Genomic DNA, 13,091 nt, shown 5'->3' on the forward strand with positions numbered 1-13,091 from the left:
CACAGCCAATCTGGGGACTCTCTGAACCCAGTAATGCCATACCCTGTCAGGTGGCATGTCATATATACTACATCCTGGACAAACGTCAACCCCAATCCCTGCTGCTACTATTGGTAATACCCCTGAAGATGTTCCTGATAGTTTTGACCAATTCTTTACTGAGACATTTCAGGCCCTAGCTAGCCATCTACTTCCTAGCTCCCCTGGTCCTGAAAGTAGCACCCCTAGAAACCTACTTGCGTTCAGCTGCCAACCAGTCACCACTTCACTTCTCCATACCTTGATTGAAACAGTGAAACCCACTACACTTTCTGCTGATCAACTCCCTGCCGAGTACCTATCAAAATCAGATGATGCTATTGCTTACCCCATCTCAAAGGTAATCAAACGAACCATGGTAGAATCTAAATTTCCCACCATCTGGAAAATGTCATATGTAATCCCACTTCACAAAGGAGGCAGCTCTACTGAATTCTCCAATTATAGGCCAATAGCTATACTCTCTCCACTTGCAAAGATTATGGAAACTTTAGTCATAGACAATTCATGCACCACCTAATCCAAAATCGCCTTATGGCAGACACTCAGCATGGCTTCTGTCCTCATCACAGCACTACTTCAGGCCTCCTAGCCTTTACTAACACCATAAACCATACTTGCAACACTAATTATATATCCTCAACCCTCTTTTTGGATCTTTCCAAGGCATACGATATGGTTGATCACCAACTTGTAATCCACACCCTGCAAACATTCTGTCTAGATACTGGTGCCTTCCAATGGTTTCAATCCTACCTGCATGGTCGACAGCAGGCTGGCCTCTGGCAGAACTAACTCTCTAACCTTCTACCTAACACCCTCAGAGTACCACAAGGCTCTATACTAGGGCCCTTGCTGTTCTCCATCTTCATTAACGACCTTTATACTGTCATCCCAAAAGTCAGCTGTATCCAATATGCTGAAGACTCTACTCTGATCTGCTCAGCCACATCTCCAGTAGAGTTATGGTCAGCTACCCAGACCACCTTTAATACAATAGAAAACTGGCTTTCTGAACATCATCTGATCATAAATTCCAAATAAACTAAACTGCTGTTATTTCACCAACACGTAGGTCTACCACTTTCACCGTTACCATAACATCAACTGATGGCACAATAATCTCCCCTGACCCATCTACTAAACTATTAGGTGTCATCATAGACAATAATCTCAAATGTGACCTACATGTTAACCAAATTATCAAAGCCATCAATAGAAAACTAGGGTCACTTTACAGAATTAAAGCCTTCCTAGCCCCTCCAGCTAAAGGTGCCATAGCTCACTCACACCTTGTTTCAACCCTTCTGTATGCATCCCCTCTACTCACGAACAAGACTGTCCTTGACAAACACTCAATTTGCTACAACCACATTGCCAGGTTTGCCACTGGGCTGCCTTTTAGGACACATCAGTGCATCAATCTAAATCAGCTTGGTTGGCTTGCAATACCCAGCCTAATACAGTATAACCAACTGATTATGGCCTATAAAATCTTCTATAATCCAGACAATACTCCTGCACTTCAAATATTATCACCCCCTATAACAATCCTAGACCGCTTCGATCCTCTAACAAACTACTAATTCAGACTAGCAGATTTAATAACACAGCCGGTGATTCTCTCTTTGCAAACTCTGTAAGTAGATCCTGGAACTCACTTCCAGCTGATATTACCCTACTGTCCACCTTAGGTCAATTTAACACTAGACCCAAACAACATTTGTCACTTAACTGGCTATGTCAGTGTATCAAGCCTGGCTAACTTGAATGTGTAAAATCTGTGAACCACTTTACTGTGTAATTTAATTTAATCCTGACTTGTTCTCAGGACTAACATTAACCTGTGGAACATGTTTAACTTGCTTACTTATGTAATCTCTGTAAATAATCTGTTTGTAATATGTAATGCTGGTATTATGTAATGCTGTATCTGCTACCCTCATAGCTTGTCTCCCCGGGCCTCCCCTGGAAATGGACATGCATCCAGTCGGACTATCCCGGACAACAAATGTAGGATAAATAAATATATTAAAGTAAATAAAAAACACCCGATAGCTAAAGAGAGAGCCTGTAAGAACGGAACAAGCAAGGCAATGAGTACCAGGTCCTCTCACCACAAAAATGTAAGGTTTCCGTAGAAAATCCACGAACAAATACCAAGGCTCAATAATAAGTCCAAGCAGAATCAGCAAAAACAAGTTCGGCAACAGTCCAATAATGGTGCAAAAAAGAAGAAATTTATTGAGTGAGCGCTTTCGCGTAGCATCTACTACGCTTCATCAGACAATATACAATTTTATAAAATTCCTGCTTATATATTTTAAAAAAGGCGCCAAAACTAGTAATTATAATAGATTAATTGAGTAAGATGCTTTCAATTAAACACAGTTAACTTAAATCCACATACAGACTGAGCTAACATATTCTAGTTTGTGTAAACAACAGGAAATGTCAACTGACTAATGCTACAAATCTCATTCAGATTAAGTTAAAAACACATTCAGTTATATATGGGCTGAAATAACGTATTTAATTCGTGTGAACAGGAAGTATCAATTGATTTTTATTGTAGATCTCATTCAAGGAATGCTATTAACTATTAACTAAAATATTGTGAATAAATAAAATGATATGTATCATTATGGATAAAATATGTGAATTAAAACTTTCATTAGTAAGTAAAGCATTAAATGCATTAAATGAAGGATAAATAGAGGAGAACGGGATCGGAAGAAGGGGGGAGGGGGGGGAGGAAAAGAAATGGAAGGGGGGGGAGGTTAACAAACACATCACTGATTTAGCCAGTTTTACCATTTGTAAATGAATGAGTGTCTCTAAGTAATTTAAATTTATAAAATTGAAATAAATAGAATGGACACATGAAATATGTAATAAATACATAGCAAAATATTGGATAAAAAGTACATAGATCTATAAATACTAAGTATGATGATTGATAAATCAACAACAAGAGATTATATAAATAAATCAATTAATTAATAAATAAATGCACGAGCAAGTAGATAAATGGATATATAAATATATATCTCTACTACATAAATAAATAAATAAATATATATAAGACTTAACATTTTTACAATTCTATGTGAAGTAGGGTGTAATAAATTCGTCATATATAAATTTTCATTATCCATAAAATATATTTGTCACCCAAAAAATAAAATAAAATAAGATATCTTGAGAACAAACAATATTAAACATAAAATAGGTGAAAAAACTCGTCTAGTTTCTAGAACAGGTTTTATAGATATATAACTATTAATGCCAGGAGGTATATAGGCACCTAATCGTAGGATCCATTTTAGTTCTTTATTACTCAACTGTGTGGCATTATTGCCACCTCTCTTATTGATAGTGACTATCTCTAAAACTCTAAAGCAAAACTTATGCGAAGGAAATTCTATTATGTGCTTTGCTAGAGCATTCAAGTCATTCTTTCTTTGTATATCATAGAGATGTCCATATATTCTGTCCTTCAGACATCTCTTTGTTAGCCCAACATAAAAATCCTGGCATTCTTTACAAGTTGCAAGATAAATTAAATTTTTTGTAGTACAAGTTGCAAAAAACCTTGGTTGAAAGATGTAATTTAAACTAGGATGTTGAAACTCTTGTACTTCAGAAATAAAACTACATCTATTGCAACTGTAACAAGGAAAAGTGCCTGTTCTTCTGCTAGTCAAAATAGGTGTAGAATGTGCAATATGGACATCATTGCATAATATCCGTTTAAGATTAGGACTGTTTCTATACATAAAATGAGGTTTATTTCCTACAATAATTTTAGTGTCTGGATCCATAATTAAAATCTTCCAATTGTTGTTATATACCTCCTTCACATGATTTATGTTGCTGGTATAATTCAAAGTAATGGCAACATAATTCATTTTTATATCTCTGCATTCTGTATTCAGAGGTGTGGAGGTCTTATAGGTTAATGGGGTTTTCTTGATGATACTGTTTTTAATGCTGTTGACTAGATCTGGGTGATAGCCTCTCTCAATGAACAATTTTTCCAGATGATCAGCTTCAGAATATAAGTCATTACTATTTTTACAAAGTCTGGTTAGCCTAATGAATTGACTTTTTATTATACCTGGAAAAACGTAGCTAGGATGCATACTATCGAAGGTTAATAAAGTGTTCTTCCAAGTGGGCTTTTGATAAAGTGTTAATACAATGTAACCATCATCAGTGATACTAAGTGTTGTATCTAAAAAATGTATCTTTTCATGGGAGCATTCCATGGTAAATTTGAGAAATGATGAGGTGGTTTCTAAATAAGTTAGGAAATTTTTAAAATCAATTTCTGTGCCTTCCCAGATGATAAAAATATTATCTACAAAACGTTTATAGACTTTTATTTTAGCAAAAGAGGGGTGGCTAAATAGGCAACTTTGTTCCCAACTGAGAACAACCAGGTTGGCATACGTGTTAGCACACGGAGTGCCCATTGCCACCCCCCATTGTTGTAAATAATAACTGTCTAGAAACATAAATGCATTGTTATTGAGTACTAACTCTAAGAGTTGACCTATCAGCAGTTGCCTATTACTAGTGAAAGAAGATTCCTTTACTAATAAACTTCTTATTGCTTCAATCCCTATTTCATTAGGTATAGAAGTAAAAAGATTTTTCACGTCTAAGGTAACTAAGAGGTACTCATGCTCATTTGGAGTAAGATGTATATCTGATAGATGGTTTAAGAGTTGATAAGTGTCCTTCAAAACAGAAGAAAAAGAATTGACTATGGGTCTAAGTAAAAATTCAATAAAAGATGATATATTAGCAGTGACCCATTTGTCTCCTGATACAATGGGTCTTAGTGGTATAGGCACTTGGTTTTTGTGTATTTTAGGTAATCCCTTGATTATTGGTATAATGGGATTATCAATGAGAACGTAATTATACATCTGTTCACTAACTTGTCCACACACGAGGAGATCATAAAATTTTAAGTCTTATATATATTTATTTATTTATTTATGTAGTAGAGATATATATTTATATATCCATTTATCTACTTACTCGTGCATTTATTTATTAATTAATTGATTTATTTATATAATCTCTTGTTGTTGATTTATCAATCATCATACTTAGTATTTATAGATCTATGTACTTTTTATCCAATATTTTGCTATGTATTTATTACACATTTCATGTGTCCATTCTATTTATTTCAATTTTATAAATTTAAATTACTTAGAGACACTCATTCATTTACAAATGGTAAAACTGGCTAAATCAGTGATGTGTTTGTTAACCTTCCCCCCCTTCCATTTCTTTTCCTCCCCCCCTCCCCCATTCTTCCAATCCCGTTCTCCTCTATTTATCCTTCATTTAATGCTTTACTTACTAATGAAAGTTTTAATTCACATATTTTATCCATAATGATACATATCATTTTATTTATTCACAATATTTTAGTTAATAGTTAGTTAATAGCATTCCTTGAATGAGATCTACAATAAAAATCAGTTGATACTTCCTGTTCACACAAATTAAATACGTTATTTCAGCCCATATATAACTGAATGTGTTTTTAACTTAATCTGAATGAGATTTGTAGCATTAGTCAGTTGACATTTCCTGTTGTTTACACAAACTAGAATATGTTAGCTCAGTCTGTATGTGGATTTAAGTTAACTGTGTTTAATTGAAAGCATCTTACTCAATTAATCTATTATAATTACTAGTTTTGGCGCCTTTTTTAAAATATATAAGCAGGAATTTTGTAAAATTGTATATTGTCTGATGAAGCATAGTAGATGCTACGCGAAAGCGCTCACTCAATAAATTTCTTCTTTTTTGCACCATTATTGGACTGTTGCTGAACTTGTTTTTGCTGATTCTGCTTGGACTTATTATTGAGCCTTGGTATTTGTTCGTGGATTTTCTACGGAAACCTTACATTTTCGTGGTGAGAGGACCTGGTACTCATTGCCATAAATAAATATATAAATAAAATATATTACAGTGACTACAATACAAGTCAGACATTGACATGCACTGACAGCATGCTGAACACACTGGGGCATATGTGGGGACTCAGAATAGCAGCCTGCCTGAACATCACACACCTCCGCAGCTGGCACACAGGCATATGTTCCGTCGGAACAGAGCACATGCCACACATGGCACACACATCCCCTGTGCCACACACTCACAGCCTGGAGGGCTACACAACACACCTACTACAGACGTGTCAGGTACCTGTCTTGTGTGCTGCACTGGTGTCCCGCTCAACAGGCTGTATCTGGTGAAAGTCACAGTGATATGCCTCAGGGGCACTATGGTCCACCACAGAACACATGCATACAGGTCAGTCAGAGGCATGGACACATATGACTCACTCATTGACCATGCCAGTATGGCTGCCTGAGACATACCTCCCTGGACTACATGATAGGGAACATAGAATGGATCTCTCAGCATGTGGCACAGACCAGTATGAGCCTGATGTTGGTTTCCCTCACCAGGTATGCTACCACTATATGTGGGAAGGGTGTTGTATGTCTACATTATGCTCAGTCTCCACTGTCATTCATAGGGTATCCGCTGGATGTCAATGTGTGCTTACATGCTAGGGAAGCCACAATGATGTGCAAGGGTCATCTTACACGTGACACCTATGGCCCGATGTATAATGGCAAAGCTCCTTGGTACACACATACTGCCTTATGCTGCAGGACATGGTTTACATAGCCACCTCCATGGGTATCACACAGGTTAGGACACTAACAGTGCTGCTACACAACAACAGCAGTGTACACTGGAAGATGCATGCACCAGACGCTGTCCTCAGCACGGTGAACTGCAATGTCTGTGCAGTACCAGATTCATGATTCATGGCTCACAGGTGTTACCCATCACTGACAGGTTATGCCCCATACCATGCCTGTCATCCCCTACACATGTAGCACATATGGATAGGGGGGTGGTATCCCAAGGTACCACAGATACACACACCTCCAGGTTGTTGGCACAGCACAAAGCATCAGGGCCGAATCATGTGCAGCTAACAGTGTGTCGGACTGCCATCTGGTTCATAGCCTGGCACACACAACCCTCCCATACACAGGAAGACCACCTATCCTCCATAACAACACTGGCAATATGACAGTCTCAAGAACTGTGTTTATATGGCTGGACTGCATCCAGCCAAACATTGTGCGTGAGCATTACTGTAGCTACAACACACTAGTTGAAGGGTTCACAGCATGTGGTCACTGAATTGCAGTGGAATGACATGTTACCACTACCACAACAGGTGAGAACATGCAGCACCTGTACATCGACTACATGTACACTATATGGCACAGACCAGATGTGTATCCCCTGCTGTAGGTATTTCACCATATACACCCACACTGTATAGAGAGATACCACGTGCGGACCCTGCACAGTAAGACACAGTCATATTGGTATACATTGCAAATACCATTTATCCACTCGAGGCATGTGTCAGACATGGTAACTACTGCAGGTCACAGGTATTTATGTATATGTGTCACACACATACATCATGTGTGCAATGCCATTGCTGGTTTAGGCAATGGCATGCATTGTTATGTACAAAGACCCACACAAGCTCATACTGTGTGACACAACCACACGTGGCAGTTGTGGGTTACCAAAACATACCTATCTGTACTCTGACAATGGTAATAGACACAGTAGCAGAGCGCATTATTGGCATTACTAGCCAACTAGCCCTGTTTGGCTGTGCTGATAGTGTGTTGACCCCCTGTGTTTACTGGGGGAGTATGCAGCATCTGTTGTATTGTAGTATTTGCCAAAAGGATCTGTTCTCTCACACTTGCATTTACACACACCCTACTACCCCCACACACATGCACACTTGCCGGATTCATTCCCCTACCTAAGTCATGACACGTAAGAGAGACGCATTAGCAAAGCACACTATTCGGTTCACTAGATAGTTCCTCTTCTCTGGCTGTACTTATAGGGTGCTGACAACATCAATATTTTGAAAGGGTAATGTGCATCAGGTAGTGTGATCTCCTGATTGCCAAAGCTAACATGTTTTTCATACAAAAATGCACACACACAAACTCTCCACATGCAAACACACACACATGCAATTTACAGGTTTCAAACTCCTACCTAACTACATTACGATACTCAGGAAAGACACATTAGCAGAGTGTGCTATTCACATTACTGGGAGGCTTCCCTTCTCCTGCTGTACTTATAGGGTGCTGACATCATCTGTGTTTAGAAAGGGGAGTGTGCATCCTGTAGTGTGTTCTCCCAGTTGCCAAAAGGGACATTTCCTTCACAAAAATTTGCACACACACTAACTCCCCTTATCCAAACACACACACTTGCCATTTGTAGGTTTTAAACCACTACCTAACTATGTTATGATATTCAAGAGGGACGCATTAGTAGAGCGCGCTATTCGCATTATTGGGGGGATTTCCTTCTCCTGCTGTACTTATAGTGTGCTGACATAATCTGTGTTTAGAAAGGGGAGTGTGCATCCTGTAGTGTGTTCTCCCAGTTGCCAAAAGGGACATTTACCTCACACAAATTTGCACACACACTAACCCCCCTCATCCAAACACACACACTTGCAAGATTCAAACCACTACCTAACTATGTTATGACACTCGAGATGGATGCATTAGCGGAGCACGCTATTCTCATTACTGGGAAGCTTCCCTTCCCCTGCTGTACTTATAGGGTGCTTACATCATCTGTGTTTAGAAAGGGGAGTGTGCATCCTGTTGTGTGTTCTCCCAGTTGCCAAAAGGGGCATTTATTTCTCACACACACTAATCCCCCTCATCCAAACACACACACTTGTCACTTGCAGAATTCAAACCACTATCTAACGATGTTATGACACTCGAGACGGACGCATTAGCAGAGTGCGTGATTCGCAGTACTGGGAGGCTTCCTTTCTCCTGCTGTACTTATAGGGTGCTGACATCATCTGTGTTTAGAAAGGGGAATGTGCATCCTGTAGTGTATTCTCCTAGTTGGCAAAAGGGATACTTTTTTCAAACAGTCTTGAACACACACTAAACCCCTCCACACACACACACTAAGCATGTACAGGATTCAAACCCCTACTTAACTATGTTATGACACTCAAGACAGATGCATTAGCGGAGTGTGCTATTCATATTACTGGGTGGTTTCCCTTCACCTGCTGTACTTATAGGGTGCTGACATCAGCAGTGTTTAGAAAGGGGAATGTGCATCCTGTAGTGTGTTTTCCCAGTTGCCAAAATGGACATTTCCCTCTCATAGCCTTTCACACACACAAACCCCACTCACCCACACACTGAGCATTTGCAGGATTCAAACTCCTATCTAACTATATTATGACACTTGAGGGAGATGCATTAACAGAGCGCATTATCCGAATTATTGGGCACCTGTTCTGCACCTGTAGTATTTATAGGGTGCTGACATCTTTATTTCTACAGAGGTATGTAGATGTAGTACTACCTGTCAGGTGGGGGATAGCATATATATGCATTTGCAGCCACCTACATCAGGGTCAGATATGCACATCGCACTGGCAGGTTATGTTCTATACCATGCTTTGGGACCACAGGACCTGTAACACACAACACAACCAGTCCAGAACACCACACCCACATCCAGGACACACACTTAGTTTCCCTGGGAACAGTGCCAGGATATGCAAGTATTCACATACACCATTCCAGTTGTTAACATCAGGTACAGGCATATTGTGTGTGAGAACTACTCAGGCCTCTACCACTTTACCCTACAGCCACTACAATTTGTGGGTCCATGTGCTATGGCAGAACCACACACCACAGCCACATGGGTGAATACATATTGCACCTGTCCATCTGCAACGTGGGTACTCACTGTTCCACACCAGAGGTAGACCACCATTGTTGATATCTGACCATACCCACCTTTCCCTGGACATCCATATCTCATCTCCACCCCCAGGCAAGGTTGTCACTGCACACAAACTGTGTTTGGCACAAGCAGACTCTACACTTGTGTAGACTGGGGTGGATGACTTCAGAGGACCCATGCTGGAGGACTATACTGGCCACTCAGCATAATCCTTGACAATTGCATTCTATGAGCATGTGTACAGTTTGCATCGGTCATGCTATCCCACATATACCCATGACTGCTCCACAACAAGACACCTGTCAGCTGTACACCAGCCATATATGCGCTGTTTAGCAGACAGAGTGACCTAATACCTTGCAGAGCTGTAGCCCACAGAGGGAGGACATCTGTGTACAGTTCCGGCACGGCACTTCATTCACACATACTCATTACAACACAGTGTTGACAGTGGAATCGTCCAGAGAATGCAGATAGGGCTCCCCTCAGTCTGTTATTGACAGACAGCTACTGTCAGAGATCCTCAGCAACCCTCTCACAGCACACACCGACAACATGGCTGTGGCTTAGCACATTCAATCCCTGAGACCTCCATGGTGCCCCTGTGTGACAGAGGCACAGCTCACTAGCCTCACATGTTGCCTTCTGTGACCTACTTTACAGTGGCACAGTAGCCTACTATCCTGGGGATGCAGATGCCAAGCACACTCTGGCTGAGCTGTCATACCATGGGGCAAGAAGCCTAGTACTGACCTCTACACCTATATGTTCAATTGTCGGATGCACAATATTTATTGTGCTGTTCTACTGTTTGCAGGTCTTTATTGCCATAGCATTCCCTGTTCCTATGACCAACTTGTGTATCTGTGGAAGATGTTTGCATATGACGGCGATCCACTATATCAGTTATGTCTCTGTGGTCATTTACTGTGTGCACTGGGCTGATTGCTGTGTTGTGGTTGGTTCCTGGACTGACACGTACAAATACCAGATATGTGTGGCCAACTGCTAAATGGAGATATGGTCTAAGTGTGTGAGCATGCCCAGTTCAGCCTTTCCATGGCATGTTGTCTGACATATGCCTCATTTATCAAAGTGTGCGAGCATGCCCAGTGTGAGCTTTCCATATGTTGCACTCTGAAGTCCACCACATATTTGGGTGTGTGTGAACTTTGACAATATTGCACGTTTATGATTGTGTGTTGGGTGTCATGTTGTGTACTAACTGGCCAACTGCTTCATGTCTGCCACAACAGGGATTATACTGTGCCTGCAGGGATTGCATGGGATACTTTGCAGACAGTTCTCAACATACTTTCATAATGACCTAACACTGTAGTACCGTATAGTGTACTGGTTCGGTACTTTCACTGTGGTGGACAGTATCCTGGGCTTTAGTCCTATGACTGCTTGACATCTTCATAGTGAGCACAACAGACTGTGTAGGGGCCAGTTGTGCACATATGACCATGTTGCAATATGTTCAGATATGGACTACCTACACCAGGCTCGTCCAACATTGCTAGTGTATTCCACAACATGCGTGGACATTGGCAAACACTAGCAATGTTCCCTAGGCCATTTCTGATGCTAGTCACAGGGTGTGTTTGTCCTTCGACACACATTGTAACTGGAGTTTGCCATTACATATGTCATGGTTAGTATACTGTGGCTCCATCTACCTCTGACATAACAGTGATACCCAGGGTAGCCTACCATCTCCCATACACTCATCAGGATGCCTCTTGAGGGTTGTCGATATGTGGCTCTCTGGCTGACCTGTACCAGGAGTTTACTGAAGTGTGGGGGTGCCTTCTGTGTTATGGAGCATTCTGTACAGCTTGTCCTATGTATGTCAGTGCTGGGGTTCAGGTCTCTCATGTGCATTGCTCACTGCCATTCAGATTGTACAAGGTGCAACATGTTCATTCATTCCAGGTTGGACATGGCTTCATACATCAGGCACAGCTTTCCTGTAACTGGGAAGGATGGCGTTGTGTGTGGCTGCAGTTTGTTTACTCAGGCAACACATGGCATCTGTTCATGCTCTTTGCTACCCATGGTGGGGTACTGTTGTGGACTTTACAGTTGATGGAGGTATCTGCTGCGGTATATCCCACAGGGGCTATTGTAGTCAGTTGTGATGCTGATGGAGGATGGCTGCAGAGCCACAGTGAGTTCCCCTTATCTACATCTGCCAACCTTCATGTTTGGGTGGGTATATGGTACATGTTTCTGCGAACACTACAGCCACATGTTTGTCCAGTGCAGGATATTTATCACCTTTTGTACCCAGGTCTCACATTACATGTTAGGTACCTCATGGGTTAACACCTGTGTGGTAATTTGTGTGCACTTACTGTATATCCACGGTGGTTGCCTATACACAGTTCTGCAATTAGCTTGCTATGGCTACAGTTGTCTGTTTGTAGGTGGCCCTGTTGTGGGTTGCTTGTGTCAGCTGTGGGTCGGATATTGTGGGCTGTTTGTACTCCTCTGCATACATCCTCAGTCATAGTCCTTCCATGTTGGCCTATACCTATGGGACATGTATACAGAATGGGGGTGGGGGAGGCCAAGACCAGGCCTTGTGGGATGCCACTCATATCCGCTTTGTAGTCTGACATGGATGCAGCATGTCTGACCATGTCAGTTCTGTCCTTGGTCTGCTTTGCAACCCCTCTACTGACATAGGGGTGTATATTTAAGCTGGTGAACATATCCATACTGAACTCGTACGGTATTGTCTAGAAGCATGTGCACAGTCCAGCTACGCTGTGTGGACCACATTGCCCTCATCAATGACCTTAATGACTGCTTCAAATGAGTCAGACATGTTTCGGGGCCGGTTCTGCAGTTACAACAGCCACAGTGTGTAGGGTCCAGTATCAGCAGATCCACAATAGCCTTCTGTCTGCGGTACATACTGATCCTTTCCATAGCTGTGCAGAACAAGCTTGTCAGGATCCTGTGGTGGTAGTTTGGAGTATTCATTCAGGCAACACCTTTGTTGTGATGGACCACTGTTGTTGTACACTGATCTTTGGGAACATATCCTGTGGTAAGGCTGACATTGGGCAGTAGTGTGATTTGGCATTCCATTATTCTTGAAGTCCATGTTGGCCTCAGCACAGGACACCATCACATACCTT

This window comes from Protopterus annectens, chromosome 8.part0, assembly GCF_019279795.1.
Source record: "Protopterus annectens isolate FY-2018-M chromosome 8.part0, PAN1.0, whole genome shotgun sequence".
Taxonomy (NCBI): domain Eukaryota; kingdom Metazoa; phylum Chordata; order Ceratodontiformes; family Protopteridae; genus Protopterus; species Protopterus annectens.